General features: G+C 37.6%; 2 long non-coding RNA genes across 2 annotated transcripts in view; one reads left to right on the forward strand and one right to left on the reverse strand.

Moving 5' to 3' along the window:
* The window catches only part of LOC145529435 (uncharacterized), a 286,481-nt gene extending 284,805 nt beyond the window's left edge, over nucleotides 1–1,676 (forward strand). The window contains exon 6 of the long non-coding RNA XR_014071224.1: nucleotides 1,416–1,676. This is a non-coding gene — a long non-coding RNA (uncharacterized LOC145529435). The remainder of the gene's footprint in view (nucleotides 1–1,415) is intronic.
* Nucleotides 1–18,978, reverse strand: part of LOC145529439 (uncharacterized) — a 284,079-nt gene that overhangs the window by 139,608 nt on the left and 125,493 nt on the right. Inside the window, exon 3 of the long non-coding RNA XR_014071230.1 lies at nucleotides 3,437–3,505. This is a non-coding gene — a long non-coding RNA (uncharacterized LOC145529439). The remainder of the gene's footprint in view (nucleotides 1–3,436; nucleotides 3,506–18,978) is intronic.

Below are 18,978 nucleotides of genomic sequence, written 5' to 3' on the forward strand. Positions count from 1 at the left end.
GGTAGCTAAGAATTGCTTTTTAATAAACTAGGCTCTTACTGAATCAAATATTTGAACTTCCTGACAAATTTTAATATTTTGCCTTTTCAAATTCATATTCTAAATAATATCTTTTGGACCAAAACTGTTTTTCAGAATTCCAGCTCCTGGGGCAATAGAAAATATTTTTTACTTTTAAAAAAGACAGATGATAGAAATAGGCTTATTTGATATGTTACTATTGATATTGATAAGTTTTCTTCCTGGGATAATCCCATGGACAGAGGAGCCTGGAGGGCTACAGTTCATGAGGTTGTGAAGCATCAGACATGATTGAGCATGCATGTTGCACTTGGGATTATTTATTATTATTGATAAGTTTCTTGAGAGTGTTCATTAATTCAGATGTGCTGCTCAGCCTTTCTTAAGTTAAATGTGATTGGTAAAATAAGTATTTCAGAATTTTATGCTGCATGGGAAGTCACTGGGCTTCCCTGATAGCTCAGTTGGTAAGAATCTGGAAAGTTACTCGAGTTATGTCAGTTTGTACATTTTCAATATGTTTCCATATATCAAAGTGTTGATGCTGCTTCTCGCATTACATAGCAACATTTTAGTGTCATCAATTATAAATTTAATTATTTTTAAAAATATTAACTTGATCATCACTTTATTTTTTTGAATCCAGTATACTCTAGGCCATTAGTTTTTAAGTGGGAATTTACATCACTAAACTATGAATAAATGAAACTTCATTAATACACCAACAAATGTATTTATGTGTCTGTGTGTATGACCCACTCCATCTTACTGAATTTCCTTATTTGATGATATATTCTTGGTATATTCTAGCAATGTTGCTGTTGTTTAGTCGCTCAGTCGTGTCTGCCTTTTTGCAACTCCAGGGGCTGGAGCTTGCCAGTTTCTTCTATTCGTGGAATTTCCCAGGCAAGAATACTGGTGTGGGTTGTGAGTTCCTACTCCAGGGCATCTTCCTGACTTAGGAATTGAACCCACATCTTCTGGAAGTCTCATGCATTGCAGCTGGATATTTTTTTTACTGCTGAGCCACTGAGGAAGCCCATATATTTATATATGCTATGTATTTAATATATTAATGATATACTGTCTCTCACAATTACTATATTTTACATTTAAGAATTTTTCTTTGTAAGTATTATGCTTATCCATTTTTATAAATTTGATATATTCACTTTTTGAAAATATAGTTAATCATACTTATAAATATTTTGTCTAAAACTTTTAGACTGATATTTCATAGAAAACAATTTCCCTTGTCAACTGCATTATTCTTGTAATGAGTTCTCAACAGATCTTTTGCTTTTGATAACCATCAACCATAATTTAAGTACAGCACTTTAAGTCTTGTTGTCTACTTTCAGGTAGATGTTTGTTTGTTTGTTTTGTTTTTACAGGGGTGCTTCCATGAAAATGCTTGTTAATCAGCTGCTTGCCAGAAGGCATCTTCAACAAAGGACTGTCACACAGTCCTGTTGGAAACAGAGTGTGCCAGGTTCTTTGGTATAGCTTCTTAGGACATCACTTAAGTAGTTTTAAGACCATACCATTAGTCTGAATCAGAATATCCAGAACATCAACCGAGAAGGGACCATTAATAATCCAAGACCCAATGGAACAAAAATTAATTGCAAAGAAATAAATGAACCAATAGGGGATGCCTGCAGCTTTTGTTTTTTCAGACATTGTTGATGTCTTAACATTTTCTTTTCTGGATACAAGGGGCACCTTTCTCTGAAACTGTCCATAACTCACAGCAATAGTAGACCATGCTATTATAAACAGACAGCAATAGTAGACCATGCTATTATAAATAGAAATGAACCATTTATCTTTTTTTTCCTACCTGACTCCTCCAGAATTTGGAATCACTTGTTGAGAGTTTGTATTTCCATGGCAACCAGGTTATTTGCACAGGTTTAATAAGAATCTGTCCTCTTTTTAAATAGTTTATAGTTGCAATAACTTATTATGCAACCAAAGCCATGCCTCGGGTGTCATATTTGAAATGAAGCTTATTTAATCAGCTGTGATCAGGAATTTTTAAGGCAGTTGCTGCTAAGTTGTGTCAGTCGTGTCCGACTCTGTGTGACCCCATAGACGGAAGCCCACGAGGCTCCACCGTCCCTGGGATTCTCCAGGCAAGAATAGTGGAGTGGGTTGCCATTTCCTCCTCCAGTGCGTGAAAGTGAAAAGTGAAAGTGAAGTCGCTCAGTCGTGTCCGACTCTTCGCGACCCAATGGGCTGCAGCCTACCAGGCTCCTCTGTCCATGGGGTTTCCCAGGCAAGAGTATTGGAGTGGGGTGCCACTGCCTTCTCCTTAAGGCAGTTAAGGCACAACAACTGCTAGCACTTGAGACTTGACACTCAGGCTTCTACGTTCTTGGGGGCCTCCAGTATGTATCAAGGAGGCACATCTACTGATCTTGTCTTTATTGATGTAGCTACATTATCATTAAGTGTCTGCCTTTTAATCATTCATACTATTTTTAATGAATGAATTACTGAAATTAGTTTAGAATTGGTTTCATAATTTTCAAATATATATTTTTATTTTCCATACATAATTCATGACTTCTTGCTTGGAAATGTGTATTTTCACATTGCTGATTTCTATGAATGTTTTTCAATCAAAATCATTTAATTAAAATGTTTTCAGTTGATACTTATATTTGTTTATTTCTTATCTAACTGTGTGAGTTGTGTTGAAAGACAGGAGATTTGTCAAATTGCAACATACTTTATTGTTACCTTTTAGGTTAAGACTTTAAAGAAATATTTAAAACTATAAAAATATCTAAATAAATCATGCATTATGGTGTGATAAAATTTCCTGTCCCAAATAATACCTATTGGCTCAAATAGTTTTTTCCAACTTTATTTTTTCTTTATTAAGCCACTATGAGTGTATGTCTATCCTTTGTATATATCTGTTCCTCACTCTTATCATTTGAAAACAACATATTATACTTTTGAAAAATGAATGTAGTATTCTCCATTCTCTGATGTTATTAGTCCACTTTTTTAAAATATATGACTTTTTATACACCTATTGTTAGCTCCCTTCTGCCTTCCTTTGTTTTAATTGGGTATTTTATATAATTCCCTATTGTCTACTGTCTTAGCAAGTCGATTTTACTTCATTTCTTATGTTTTATTTTTTAAGTATCTTTATAATTTTCAGTATACATTTTAAACTAATCAATGTCTACCCTCAAATAACATGATTCATGTGTAGTGCAGAAGCATTAATTTAGCCTATTTCCACTTCATCCCTCCTACTCTTATTACATTATCACCATTCATTTCACTTAGTCATATCCTAAAAACATGCAGTACACTGGTATTATTGTCATTAGGCAGGCTTTTTTTTTTTTTTTTATCTCAAGAATAAGAACAATGAAATATTCTATTTTACCTTCTTTTTTCCTTCTCCAAAATTCTTGCTTTCTTTATGGACGCTCAGTGTTTTATTTTTTTTTTTAACCTGTAAATAAATAAATCATTTATTTCTTCCTGAAGAACTTCTTTAAACATTTTTTGAAAGGCAGGTTTGTTAATGATTAATTTTCTGTTTCTCTTTGTCTGAGAGAGTTTTTATTTTTGTTTTACACTGAACTATGTTTTCTTTTTTCTGAATATATATTTCAATATTTGTGTTTGATTCCTTGCCTACCTCTAACCATTATTTCTAAATTCTACATCCTTCAATGAAACTATATCATCTTCATGTGCTTATTGCTGACTTTTCTTAGATACAGATTCATCTACTTTAATAGTAATTAATCAAGATCCATTCATTTTATGGTAAGAGGATTCCCAGTACATTTTCTCTAACATATTGCCTAAAGTAAATCTTTAATTAGTGCTATTTCAATGTTATATAACACATATTTAAGATTTTATCGCATTTTTTTACTGAATATTTTGTTTAATGACCACATAGAGTTCTTAGAGTAACTTTAGGAATATATTCCATTGTCCATTTTCTTTATAGGAATGGACTCTGAGATAACTTGTGAAGTAGCAATGAGTCTCTTCATTTTATTCTATTAGATAGCTGTTATTGAAAATAAAATACATATACATTTTTAAATTGTTTGAACTATGATTTGCATATCTCTTAAAATTATGTATGCAATAATTTAACCTTAAGAAATATTTTTTTATCAAGAGAGTTTCAATATGTGTATGAGCTTTTCTCAACTTAAATATTTAGTATTTAGATTTGTACTATTTTTTAATTTTACTATACTACTGTGATAACTTTACTTGACTTGCTGTGCAGAACTATTTTCCACCCTTTTCTGACTTCTCTATACTTTAGATTAACCTTTAGATCCTTTGACCATCAGTTATATTTTTGGCCAAAGGGTAGGTGGAAAGAGACAGTTGAAAGTGAAAGTGAAAGTTACTCAGTCATGTCCGACTCTTTGTGACCCCATGGACTATACAGTCCTTGGAATTCTCTAGGCCAGAATACTAGAGTGGGTAGCCTTTCCCTTCTCCAGGGAATTTTCCCAACCAAGGGATCAAACCCAGGACTCCCACATTGCAGGCAGATTCTTTACCAGCTGAGCCACAAGGAAACCCAAGAATACTGGAGTGGGTAGCCTAGCCCTTCTCCAGCAGATCTTCCTGACCTAGGAATCCAACCGGGGTCTCCTGCATTGCAGATGGATTCTTTACCAACTGAGCTATCAGGGAAGCCCTGCTCTGTTAATCCTGGGCCATGTCTGGTCAATGGCTGCATTCTCTATGGTCACAGTGACATTCAGGTGACTGCACATCCATGGCTGTAATGCTAAGCTCTAATGAAAGTACTCTCTCCCCCGTAAAGCTAGGTATGGTCATAGATTCTAGTTACTGCACGTCCCTTGGACTCTTACCATTCATTTCAGTTCTACTCAACTATGCATCCTGAAGAAGCTGAAGTTGAATGGTTCTATGAAGACCTTCAAGAACTTCTATAACTACCACCAAAAAAAGATGTCTTTTTCATCATAGGGGATTGGAATGCAATAGTAGGAAGAGATACCTGAAGTAACAAGCAAATTGGGCCTTGGACTACAAAATGAAGCAGGGCAAAGGCTACCAGAATTTTGCCAAGAGAACACACTGGTCATAGCAAACACCCTCATCCAACAACACAAGTGGGGAAAACCACTAGGCCATTCAGGTATGGCCTAAATTAAATCCCTTATGATTATACAGTGGAAGTTACAAATAGATTCAAAGGATTAGATCTGATAGAGTGCCTGAAGAACTATGGACAGAGGTTTTGTAACATTGTACAGAAGGTGGTAATCAAAACCATCCCTAAGAAAAAGAAATGCAAAAAGGCAAAATGGTTGTCTGAGGAGCCCTTACAAATAGCTTAGAAAAGGAGAAAAGGAAAGATCTATCTATCTAAATGCCGAGTTCCAAAGAATAACAAGGCGAGCTAAGAAAGCCTACCTAAGGGTTCAATGCAAAGAAATAGAGGAAAACAATACAATGGGAAAGACTAGAGATCTCTTCAAGAAAATTAGAGCTACTAAGGCAATATTTCATGAAAAGATGAGCACAGTAAAGGACAGAAATGTTATATATACCTAACAGAAGCAGAAGATATCAAGAAGAGGTGGTGAGAATACACAGAATTATACAAAAGAGATCTTAATGACCCAGATAACCACGATGGTGTGATCACTCACCTAAAGCCAGACATCCTGGAGTGCGAAGTCAAGTGGGCTTAGTAAGTATGACTATGACAAAGCTAATGGAGGTGATGGAATTCCAGCTGAGCTATTTCAAATCCAGAAAGATGATGCTGTGAACGTGCTGCACTCAATATGCCAGCAAATTTGGAAAACTCAGCAGTGGACACAGGACTGGAAAATATCAGGTTTCATTCCAATCCCAAAGAAAGGCAATGCCAAAGAATGTTCAAACTACCACACAATTGCACTCATCTCACATGTAATGTGATACTCAAAATTATACTAGCAGTGTAATACTCAAAATTCTCCAAGCTAGGCTTCAACAGTTCATGAACCAAAAACAGCCAGATATGCAAGCTGGATTTAGAAAAGATAGAGGAAGCAGCGATCAAATTGAAAACATCCACTGGATAATGAAATAAGCAAGATAATCCAGAGAAACATCTACTTCTGCTTCATTGACTATGCTAAAACCTTTGACTGTGTGGATCACAACAAACTGGAAAATTCTTCAAAAGATGGTAATACCAGACCGCCTTACCTGCCTCCAGAGAATGCAGATCAAGAAGCAACAGTTAGAATTGGACATGAAACAATGAACTGGTTCCAAATTGGGAAAGGAGTACATTAAGGCTGTATATTGTCACCCTGGTTATTTAACTTATATGCAGAGTACATCATGAAAATTGCTGGGCTTCATGAAGCAGAAGCTGGAATCAAGATTGCTAGGAGAAATATCAATAACCTCAGATATGCAGATGACACCACCTTTATGGGAGAAAACAGAGATACTAAAGAGGCTCTTGGTGAAAGTGAAAGAGGAGAGTGAAAAAACTGGCTTAAAACTCAACATTCAAAAAACTAAGATCATAGCATCCAATTCCATCATTCCATGGCAGATAGACGGGGAAACAATAGAAACAGTGACAAACTTTATTTTCTTGGGCTCCAAAATCACTGCAGATGGTGACTGAAACCATGAAATTAAGACATTTGCTCCTTGGAAGAAAAGCTATGACCAACCTGGACAGTGTATTAAAAGGCAGACACATTGTTTTGCCAACAAAGGTCCATCTAGTCAAAACTATGGTTTTTCCAGTAGTCACGTACGGATGTAAGAGTTGGACTGTAAAGAAAGCTGACTATGAAGAATTGATGCTTTTGAACTGATACTGGAGAAGACTCTTGAGAGTCCCTTGGACTGCAAGGAGATCAAACCAATCAATCCTAAAGGAAATCAGTCCTGAATATTCATTGGAAGGACTCACGCTGAAGCTGAAACTCCAATACTTTGGTCACCTGATCCAAGGAGCTGACTCATTAGAAAATACCCTCATGTTGGGAAAGATTGAAGGCAGGAGGAGAAGAGCATGATAGAGGATGACAGTTGGATAGCATCACTGACTAGATGCACATGAGTTTGAGCAAGCTCTGGGAAATGGTGAAGGAAAGGGAGGCCTGGCGTGCTGCAGTCCATGGGGTGGCAAAGAGTCATACATGACTGAGCAACTGAACAACAACAACTCTGCATCTACTGCTGGAAACAGCATTTCATTAAATTATCTTTAAATAACTTTTTGATTGTGCCTTTTCTTTCCTGTCAGACCTGGTAAGATTAATAAAAAGCCTAACTGAATTTTTAGCAGGATAAATCAGACTTATGTAATATTTTATTAATTATATGTTGCTAAGTAATAGAAAGCAGTTGAGCAAATTGTTGATAGAATTTTCTACCTAAAATATTAGAAGGAAACATGCATGAGACCTGTCTCATTTACATCCCTGCTTTTTCCTTCTAAACTATTTCAATGTTAAAAAGCTAAAATTTTTAGCTTTTTAAGGAGGAGACACAAATGTTCTGAGTTGAGAAACTGGTATAGTATGCTATAATTGGCTTTACATCAATCATATTAAATGGAATTATAAACAAATACACTTCTTAGACCCTATGCTAATTAAGATACATGGAATTCTGCACAACTGAGAAACTGCTCAGAACGGGCTCTTAAACAACTATTTTTATCATAATCACATCTCTCCTATGAAAGAGGATTCCTGATATGCAACAGTCTTCCATTCCAAGGGTATGTGTCAAGAAGTAGAAAACCAATACAATTTTCCTTTTAAAATCCCAGTTTATTACAAAGTACTAAATTCCACTGTTCAATGAGTCAAGGCTAAAGAAAGTTTAAATTGGCTGTATAAATGAAGTTATCTGGCAAGTGCTTCTGAAGCCAAATTGATGAGAAGTGGTAATGATTCTATTCCCTTCTACATTAATAGGAATGAAATATTTGAATTACATGCATATTTTCTTCACATTGAATAATTATTTAAGACTACAGTAACAAAATTAGCTTTTGTTGATTCCTAGTGCTTTATTTCACCTCAGACATCAAAACAATACCCTCTCTGACATAAATCAATATAAATAAATTACTGATTGTCCCCACCCAGTAATGTATGAATCTAACGGAATGTAAAATAATTTGACAAATCAGAGAAGGTAAAGTGTCATGAAAGTTTAAAGAATAAATTACCAAAATTATAAACCCATAAACTATATACAGTGTGTCACTCTTCACTTAAGGTGAATAAATTACCATAGAAATAAAATATAATTTCCTGTAGAGCCTATTTTCAGGCTTATAATACATTTGTGTTTTTAAATATTCTCAATATAACCTGAGCCAATTTTCTCTTTATTCCTGTGATGGTGATGGCATTTGTTAATATGCTCTTTACTTTTATATTTAGTAGGTTAAATGTCATAGTCACAGATGTGTGTTGTCACTTTCTCTAAATAAAATTCAGCAGCAGCTGTAATTTCCAAATGATGTTGATCTAATGCCAGAATTTCATGAAAGAGGAAAGGGAAAGGTAACAGGAGAAACGGGACAAGGGGAATTGATAAGGGAGGGTGTCATACATATCTCATGATGTTTGATAAATGTAATAGCCACACTGGACCTCTGTCCACAAGCAAACTGAATTTTCTTTACTTAGCAAAACTTTCAATCTTCCCATTTCTCTCTTTCACTCTCTTTTGAAGTGTTTTTTACACCTTTAAAAAAATTCTTTCTCTTTAACTAACAAATTGTTTTCAAACTTTTCAGCTCACTCCTCCAAAAACGCTTCTGCCTCCTTAAGAGCCACTGCTTGGATACCTATGTTCAATGTCCTTCTCGATGTTTCTGTTCCTCTTCCATCTTTGAAACCCTGTTCAACTCCCATGGTGCTCAAGCACTTTATACACTTAATAACTCCCTTTCCTAGAAATTAATTTTTCTCCAGCATTCTTGAACATCCTCATTCTACCCTTTCTCTTAGATTTCTTCTCTATGACATCACTAAACAACTGTATCTGTTTTAAATTAAAGTAGACATCTTTCATGAATTGAGAACCAGAATAAATAAGATAAGCATACCAAAAACTTCAAACGAAGACATTTGGAAGATACTATATGCTTTAGTTCACTGTTCAATATCCCATTTAGACTTTAGCATTCCTCTTTGAGACCCCAGGATATTTATATCATGTCAGAAAACTCGATCTAGAAAAAGAGATTTTAGGCTATTCAAAGTATTTGATATTTAATTGGATTATCTAGAAACTACTAAAAACTCATTCAATGTTGTTTTGCTTAAATAAGCAAATTCCAAAAGTGGAATATTAGAATGTATTTCACAGGAGAAAGGAATGGCAAACCACAACAGCATTCTTGCCTTGAGAACCCAATAAACAGTGTGAAAAGGCAAAAAAATGGAACACTGAAAGATGAGCCCCCCAGCTCAGTAGGTGTCCAAAATGCCAGTGGAAAAGAATGAATAAATAGCTCCAGAAGGAATGAAGAGACTGAGCCAAAGTGGAAACAATGCTCAGATTAAACCAGTCAATCCTAAAGTAAATCAACCCTGAATGTTCATTGGAAGGACTGATGCTGAAGCTCCAATACTTGGGCCCCCTGATGTGAAGAGCCAACTCACTGGAAAATACCATTATGCTGGGAAGATTGAAGGCAGGAGGAGAAGGGAGTGACAGAGGATGAGATGGTTGGATGGCATCATCAACTCAATGGACATGAGTTTAACCAAACTCTGAGAGATAGTGAAGGACAAGGAAGCCTGTCGTGCTGTAGCCCATGGGGTTGCAAAGAGTCAGACATGACTGAGTGACTGAACAACAAAGAATGTATTTTAAAAGACCCAGCTATATTGTAAAAGTTAATTTCTACTTATACTCTTATGAATATGCATAAAATTTTATGTAACCATCAAGTAAATTCTACAAATCCCCGTGTCTCGTGGATTAGTAATAAATATCCATAATTAGCAGTGTTAAGTAGCACCGTTCCCACATTTTAGAAAGATAAAAATTAAAGAAGACATAATGTAAGATTTTAGCTATTCTATTTGACAGGTTTTTTTTTTTATAAGAAAACTTTTTTTGCATAAAAAATGCAAGTCCCTGGACATGCGCTTATAATTCTTCTTTGGTTCTGAAAAATGCCTCTTTGAAGAACCACACTGATTTGGGATTTGGGTATTGTGTGTCAGTCACAGTGAGGTCGGGTGGCTTAGTTTCCCAGCATCAGAATTTAAGTTTACACAAAATGCCTATCATATATTTCAAAATGTCCATCATACGTTTCCAGGTAGGAGAGTTTAGAACTGAAGAGAGAAAGGAAGGGATGAAGTCAAGAGAAACAATGGTAAACTCATTCTGCATTCCCTAATGGTGCACCTCTTGTAGGCCTCATTTGTTTAATATCCTGTCTGCCACATAAGGGCCAACCCTAAGTGTTACAACAAATCCATTAATTGTGTGTGTACAACCAACTTCTTAGACTTACTTTAACACTAGACCCACAAGAAGTTCAGCAGTTACCATGGAGTTAAGGTTATATGTGTACCTCTATCAACACTATCAGTTCTGATGATATTTATCTTCTAAAAATTCCTTCATTTAATTATTAGTGTAATGTCTTGTAGGGCTTCCCAGGTCGTGCCAGTGGTTTAAAAGAAAAGGAAAAGGGGTGATTATGGAATCAGAGAGTTCATTCTCAAGTAGGTTGATAAGAAGTCTGGGGTCCCCCAGGGGGAAAAGGGGGTCTGGAGCTCTTGAGGAGAAGAAAAAGACACACTTTTTTTTCCCTACATTCCTTTGTCTTAGTTACACAAAACTTTTTTTTTTTTCTTTAAGCCCAGAGCTAATGATTACACAACAAAACAACTCATCTTGCTCAAGGGTATGTTTTTCCTTAAAGGGTATACATTAGAGAGTGAAGTCACTCAGTTGTGTCCTACTCTCTTTGTGACCCCATGGACTGTAGCCTACCATGCTCCTCCGTCCATGGGATTTTCCAGGCAAGAGTACTGGAGTTGGTTGCCATTTCCTTCTCGAGAGGATCTTCCTGAGCCAGGGATCGAACCCGGGTCTCCCACGTTATAGGCAGACGCTTTACCATCTGAGCCACAGGGAAGTCCTATATGTATTAAAGTTTATATATTGACTCTACTTGTATTTAGAAAGAGTTAAAGAGTCCAAAATTCATGAAAATGTTGCTTCATTAGCTTCATTACATAGTGTATCAGCTCCTTAAAATTTCCACTAAGTTTATAACAATTTACTGGAATTAAAGAACCTCCTGCCAGTGAAGGAGACATAAAGAGACATGGATTTGATCCCTGATTCAGGAAGATGCCCTGGAGGAGGGAATGGCAACCCACTCCAGTGTTCTTACCTGGAGAATCCCATGGCCAGAGGAGCCTAGAGGGGTAAGGTCTATGGAGTCGCAAAGAGTCAGATACAACTGAAGCGCCTCAACACACAGGCATGTAATGCCTTTTAATTATTATGTTTTTTCCAATATCACTTGCCCCCAAATTCAATGACCACATGGAAAGAGAGAGGGAATTGGTGGAAGTAAGAAAGGTTTACACAGAATAAAATCATGATATATACATATCAAAGTTTATATATTGACTATACTTGTATTTAGAAAGAGATAAAGACTCCACATTTCATGCAGATGTTGCTTCATTAGCTTCATTACATAGTGTATCAGCTCCTTAAAATAATTTCCACTAAGGTTGTAAAAAATTATTGGAATAACTTGGATAACTTGTGATAACTTAAGATATGGATGGATAACAAGAGTTTTCACATCTTTACTTTAATGCATGTTTCTACGTTAGATATTGCCAAATATTTCCTAATTCAGCTGTGGTGATCAATATTTCATTCTAATATTAAATGTCTTCATATTATTTTTTCTTTCATATGGATTAAAACAAGTATATACAAATTTTGTTATAATAAAGTCCCCAATTTTTGAAAACTTTTTTTTTTTTAATGGATTCAGTGCTCACCAGCAATGTTCTTTTGACAGTGTGGTAATTGCATCATGAGGATATTTAATTCAGAGAGGCACCTGAATGATGATGTGGAAGAACTAATATTATTGAAAGATTTTTCTTACTGAAATTTCCTAAGTGGAGGGTATACACCATGGCATGGAGAGGGCTCACTATGGCATGCAGAGACACATGGGTTTGTTCAGGAAGCAGAAAGGAGAAACAAAGGATAGCCCAGGCCAGAGTCTTTGCAGGAATGGCAGGACAGGGCAGAAGAAATGGCTTACGATTGACAATTTGAATAATGTAGGTGGGCTCTGAGCTATAGGGGTGGTCTTCAATTTGTCTCAGAGCGGGACCTGGGTGATTTAGGACAGGGGAAATAATGGCTTGGTATGCGAGAATGAGATAAAAGAATGGTTATGATTATGGACCCTGGATGGCACAGGGAATGTAAATAATTTTGACTATCAGTTTGGCGCTGTAATTAATGAATGCCAAGCGGTGGCTGTAACGGCACAGGAGCGGCTGAGAGAAGCTACCCACGTCCAAGGTCAGGGGTGGCCGAGACAAGCTACCCCACATCCAACGTAAGGAACAACGGCTGCGCTTTGCTGGAGCGGCCGTGAAGAGATACCCCACGTCCAAGGAAGAGAAACCCAAGTAAGAGAGTAGGCACTGAGAGAGGGCATCAGAGGGCAGACACACTAAACACAACCACAGACAATGAGCCAATCTGATCACATGGACCACAGCCTTGTCTAACTCAATGAAACTAAGCCATGCCATGTGGGGCCACCCAAGACAGACAGGTCATGCTGGAGAGGTCTGACAGAATGTGGTCCACTGGAGAAGGGCATGGCAAACCACATCAGTATTCTTGCCTTGAGAACACCACGAACATTATGAAAAGGCAAAAAGATAGGACACCAAAAGATTAACTCCCAAGGTCAGTTGGTGCCCAAATGCTGCTGGAGATCAGTGGAGAAATAACTGCAGAAAGAATGAAGGAATGGAGCCAAAGCAAAAACAACACCCAGTTGTGGATGGCACTGGTGATAGAAGCAAGGTCCGATGCTGTAAAGAGCACTATTGCATAGGAACCTGGAATGTTAGCTTAAGTTTAGGTCAATGAATCAAGGCAAATTGGAAGTGGTCAACCAGGAGATGACAAGAGTGAGCATCGACATTCTAGGAATCAGTGAACTAAGATGGACTGGAATGGGTGAATTTAACTCAGATGACCATTATATCTACTACTGTGGAGAGGAATCCCTTAGAAGAAATGGAGTAGCCATCATAGTCAACAAAAGAGTCCAAAATGCAGTACTTGGATGCAATCTCAAAAATGACAGAATGATTTCTGTTTTTTTTCCAAGGCAAACCATTCAATATCACAGTAATCCAAGTCTATGCCCCGACCAGTAATGCTGAAGAAGCTGAAGTAGAATGGTTCTATGAAGACCTACAAGACCTTCTAGAACTAACATGCAAAAAAAAAAAAAAAAAAATGTCCTTTTCATTATAGGGGACTGGAATGCAAAAGTAGGAAGTCAAGAAACACCCAGAGTAACAGCCAAATTTGCCCTTGGGGTACAGAATGAAGCAGGGCAAAGGCTAATAAGAGTTCTGCCAAGAGAACACACTGGTCATAGCAAACACTCTCTTCCAACAACACAAGAGAAGACTCTACACAAGGACATCACCAGATGGTCAACACTGAAATCAGACTGATTATATTCTTTGCAGCCAAAGATGGAGAAGCTCTATACAATCAGCAAAAACAAGACCAGGAGCTGACTGTGCCTCAGATCATGCACTCCTTATTGCCAAATTCAGACTTAAATTGCAGAAAGTGGGGAAAACCACTAGGCCATTCAGGTATGACCTAAATCAAATCCCTTATGACTATACAATGGAAGTGAGAAATTGATTTAAGGACCTAGATCTGATAGACCGAGTGCCTGATGAACTATGGACAGAGGTTCATGACATTGTACAGGAGACAGGAATCAAGACCATCCCCAAGAAAAAGAAATGCAAAGAAGCAAAATGGCTGTCTGAGGAGGTCTTACAAATAGCTGTGAAAAGAAGAGAAGCTAAAAGCAAAGGAGGAAAGGAAAGACATAACCATTTGAATGCAGAGTTCCAAAGAATAGCAAGAAGAGATAAGAAAGCCTTCCTCAGCAATAAATGCAAAGAAATAGAGGAAAACAATAGAATGGGAAAGACTAGAGATCTCTTCAAGAAAATTAGAGATAACCAAGGAAACATTTCATGCAAACATGGGCTCAATAAAGGACAGAAATGGTATGGACCTAACAGAAGCAGAAGATATTAAGAAGAGGTCGCAAGAATACACAGAAAAACTGTACAAAAAAGACCTTCACGACACAGATAATCACGATGGTGTGACCACTCACAATAACCTAGAGCCAGACATCCCGGAATGTGAAGTCAAGTGGGCCACAGGAAGCGTCACTACGAATAAAGCTAGTGGAGGTGATGGAATTCCAGTTGAGCTATTTCAAATCCTCAAAGATGATGCAGTGAAAGTGCTGCACTCAATATGCCAGCAAATTTGGAAAACTCAACAGTGGCCACAGGACTGGAAAAGGTCAGTTTTCATTCCAGTCCCCAAGAAAGGCAATGCCAAAGAATGCACAAACTAGTGCACAATTGCACTCATCTCACATGCTAGTAAAGTAATGCTCAAAAATCTCCAAGCCAGGCTTCAGCAATACGTAAACCAAAAACTTCCAGATGTTCAAGCTGGTTTTAGAAAAGGCAGAGGAACCAGAGATCAAATTGCCAACATCCACTGGATCATCGAAAAAGCAAGAGAGTTCCAGAAAACATCTATTTCTGCTTTACTAACTATGCCAAACCCTTTGAGTGTGTGGATCACAATAAACTGTGGAAAATTCTGAAGGAGATGGGAATACCAGACCACCTGACCTTCCTCTTGAGAAATCTGTATGCAGGTCAGGAAGCAACACTTAGAACTGGACATGGAACAACAGACTGGTTCCAAATTGGGAAAGGAGTCCATCAAGGCTGTGTATTGTCACCCTGCTTATTTAACTTATATGCAGAGTACATTATGAGAAATGATGGGCTGGATGAAGCACAAGCTGGAATCAAGATTGCCGGGAGAAATATCAATAACCTCAGATATTCAGATGACACCACCCTTATGGCAGAAAGTGAAGAAGAACTAAAGAGCCTCTTGATGAAAGTGAAAGAGGAGAGTGATAAAGTTGGCTTAAAGCTCAACATTCAGAAAACTAAGATCATGGTATCTGGTCCCATCACTTCATGGCAAATAGATGGGGAAACAGTGGAAACAGTGGCTGACTTTATTTTTGGGGGCTCCAAAAGCACTGCAGATGGTGACTGCAGCCATGAAATTAAAAGACACTTGCTTCTTGGAAGGAAAATTATGACCAACCTAAACAGCATATTGAAAAACAGAGACATTACTTGGTCCACAAAACCAAGGCTATGGTTTTTCCAGTAGTCATGGTATGGATGTGAGAGTTGGACTGCAAAGAAAGCAGAGCACTGAAGAATTGATGCTTTTGAACTGTGGTGTGGGAGAAGACTCTTGAAAGTCCCTTGGACTGCAAGGAGATCCTACCAGTCCATCCTTAAAGCAGATCAGTCCTGGGTGTTCATGGGAAGGACTGATGTTGAAGCTGAAACTCCAATACTTTGGCCACCTGATGCGAAAATCTGACTCATTTGAAAAGACCCTGATGCTGGGAAAGATTGAGGGCAGGAGGAGAAGGGGACGACAGAGGATGAGATGGTTAGATGGCATCACCAACTCAATGGACATGGGTTTGGGTAGACTCTGGCAGTTGGAGATGGACAGGGAGGCCTGGCATGCTGTGATTCATAAGGTTGCAAAGAGTTGGACATGACTGAGCGACTGAACTGAACTAAAATGGACAAATACAGAAGCCAAGAAAACACAGCACATGCCGTGTTTGCTTGACGAAGTGTTTTATTTAGACTCAACTATTTTTTGTCTCTGTAATACTTTTTATTCATATTTTCAATAAAGGCTTGGGTATAAAAGGCTCCATGACTTGAGTATAACTCAAGTTATATATGTATAACTGGAAATGCATAGTTATGTTTGTTGCTTCATTTATTTATTTATTTATTTTAGTCTTTAAAAGTCAGGTGAAAGTCTAAGGCAGAGTAACAATTAATCATGATGGATCAGATAAAGGAATGTAAACTTTCCATCAGAGAAACTTACTGCAGTGACCATTTGGAATAAAAGATCAAGAACTCAGAAAGACAAATAGGTGAGTAGAAAATAACAGACAGTAGAAGGAGCTAGAAATTAATACACAGTTATCTGATGCCAGGGAAAGATGTAATCTAAACTGACAAGAAGTGGGAGCCCTGGGAAGTTAAGCAATCTGCCCCAAAGACATGCCATTTCCCTCATCCCCCAGTGCTCAGAACTTAGATGTATGAAGTCCTCAACTCACACAGGTCAAATTGAAAACTAGATTGAATCCAGACAAGTTGATCTTTTTTTAATAAGGATTTTTAATAAGATTCTTAAATACCCTCTTCTAAACCAGGATGCCAAGTGAAAATAAATATTCAAGGTTAGCAAGAATCTGGAGGTTTATTGTAAGTATAGGTGAGGAAGGAATATATGTGATGTAAGGTTAAATAGGAGAGAAGACTGTGCCTCAGTCCCATTTTTTCCTCTCATATCACAGAACATGGCAGCCAGATTTTATACAGTAGGCTAAGATTAGGATTCCCTACTTGGAAAAAAACCTATGGGAAAAGACATTGACCAGTATGTCTATGAGGGTGATTAAAAGGCTGTATAACAAAGCTGCTGACAACACACAAAATTTTCATTCATCTTTATAGTGTTTTGTTGTATATAAACATGGAGCATAAAGCATTATTAAGTTTCAGGGAATTATATCTAACATTAAAGAGAAAAAGTAGTTCTGCTTAAGCCTTAATATAAAGCAATAGTAAAAGGAAATAGAAAACAAGAGAAAATTCATGAAATGAAGGGCTAAATAAAATCCTACAGAGAAGTAAAGTAACAGAGATAAGTAGCGTTCTAGAAATCGTTTCCACTGAGGCATTTGTCAATTTACAGATAATGACATTAGGAGCCAAAAGCTCGGAGCTTTTCATAGTCAGAGAGAGTCATAAAGCAGAAAAGTTTGGGCTACCTGAGAACACCTAGTACAAAATACCTTAAGAGATGGTGACACGTGGGGCTTCCCAGGTGGCACAATGATGAAGAATCCTCCTTCCACGGTAGGAGACACAGGAACCACAGGTTTGACCCCTGGGTCAGAAAGATCTCCTGGAGTAGGAAACGGCAGTCTGCTCCAGGATTCTTATCTATATAATCCAATGGCTGGAGGAGCCTGGTTGGCTATAGTCTATGAGGTCTCAAAAGAGTCAGACACTACTAAGCACACAGCACAGTGACATTTAGAATCCAATCCAAAAAGCTAGAGAAGTATATTAAAATTTTTAGATTAAGTACTTTGAGGTTTTATACACACACACACACACACACACGTATACATAAATCTAACAAAAACATAAAGAGGAAACCTGCAATTAGAAAAAATGTACTAGATTATTAAAATGCTAAATATCTTAACATTAAGATATGTTATCCATTCCAAAACCAGTATTTTCATAAAATTATATAATAGCTTTTTCCTCTAAATTATTCTCAGTGGGAGAAATGTCATGATAACAAAATAGAATGTATGTGAGATGGATGATATTACTCTGGCCATCTTTTGAAAATGCAATATGGCATATGTGTGTGCTGAGTGTGTGCTAAGTCACTTCAGTTGTGTCCGACTGTGTGTGACCCTATGGACTGCAGCCTGCCAGGCTCCTCTAGGTAAGAATACTGGAGTGGGTTGCCATGCCCTCCTCCAGGGGACCTTCCTGACCCAGGGATCAAACCCATGTCTCTTGTGTCTCCTGCACTGGCAGGAGGGTCCTTTACCACTTGCACCACCATATAGAGTAAAGTTAATCCATCAGTCATATCTGACTCTTTGAAACCCCATGAACTTGTAGCTCGCCAGGCTCCTCCAACCATGGAATTCTTCAAGAAAGAATACTGGTTTGGGTTGCAATTCTCTTCTCCCGAGTATCTTGCAGACCCAGGAATTAAAACAAGGTCTCATGCATTGCAGGGACAACAGAGGACGAGATGATTGGATGGCATGACTGACTCAACAGACATGAGTTTGAGCAAGCTTTGGGAAATGGTGAAGGACAGAAAAGCCTGGTATGCTGCAATCCAGGGGGTTGCAAAGAGTTGGACACAACTGAGCGACTGAACAACAACTCCTGCATTGCAGGCAAATTCTTTACCAACTGAGTCACCAGGGAAACCCAGATAGAGCAAAGCCACACTATAGTAGGCAATACAGGCAATACTTTTTGAGATGTCTCTCAAAAAATATTTTAAACAGTTGTAGACTATGAGTTTCCAGATGGCGATTGATTGAAACTAGGTATAGTAAACAGAGTAGTTTCTAACTAGTCATAACATAAAATCAGGCTTGTCAACAGAAATCCATCATCAAGTGAGATCCCTGCCTTTAGAAAAAGGTTTGAAAACTTTTACGATGAAAGAATCATTTGTATCAGCAGAAGACCCACATTTTGTGATGGTTTGTGTGTAGACTTTTCTTAGCTACAGCACTCAGTTGTTTAATTGACCACTAATCTCAGTTTTGTGGTGGAGGCCTTTTGTATGTGTGTTTACCCCTTACAATCAGTTGACTTTGAATAGGATTACCTTAGATAATGTGGGTGGGCCTCATTCAATTGGCTGAAAAGCCTTAGGAGCAAAAACTGACCTTCTTGA

The sequence above is a fragment of the Giraffa tippelskirchi genome, chromosome 12 (assembly GCF_054371585.1).
Source record: "Giraffa tippelskirchi isolate mGirTip1 chromosome 12, T2T-mGirTip1v1.2.pri, whole genome shotgun sequence".
NCBI classification, from domain to species: Eukaryota; Metazoa; Chordata; class Mammalia; order Artiodactyla; family Giraffidae; genus Giraffa; species Giraffa tippelskirchi.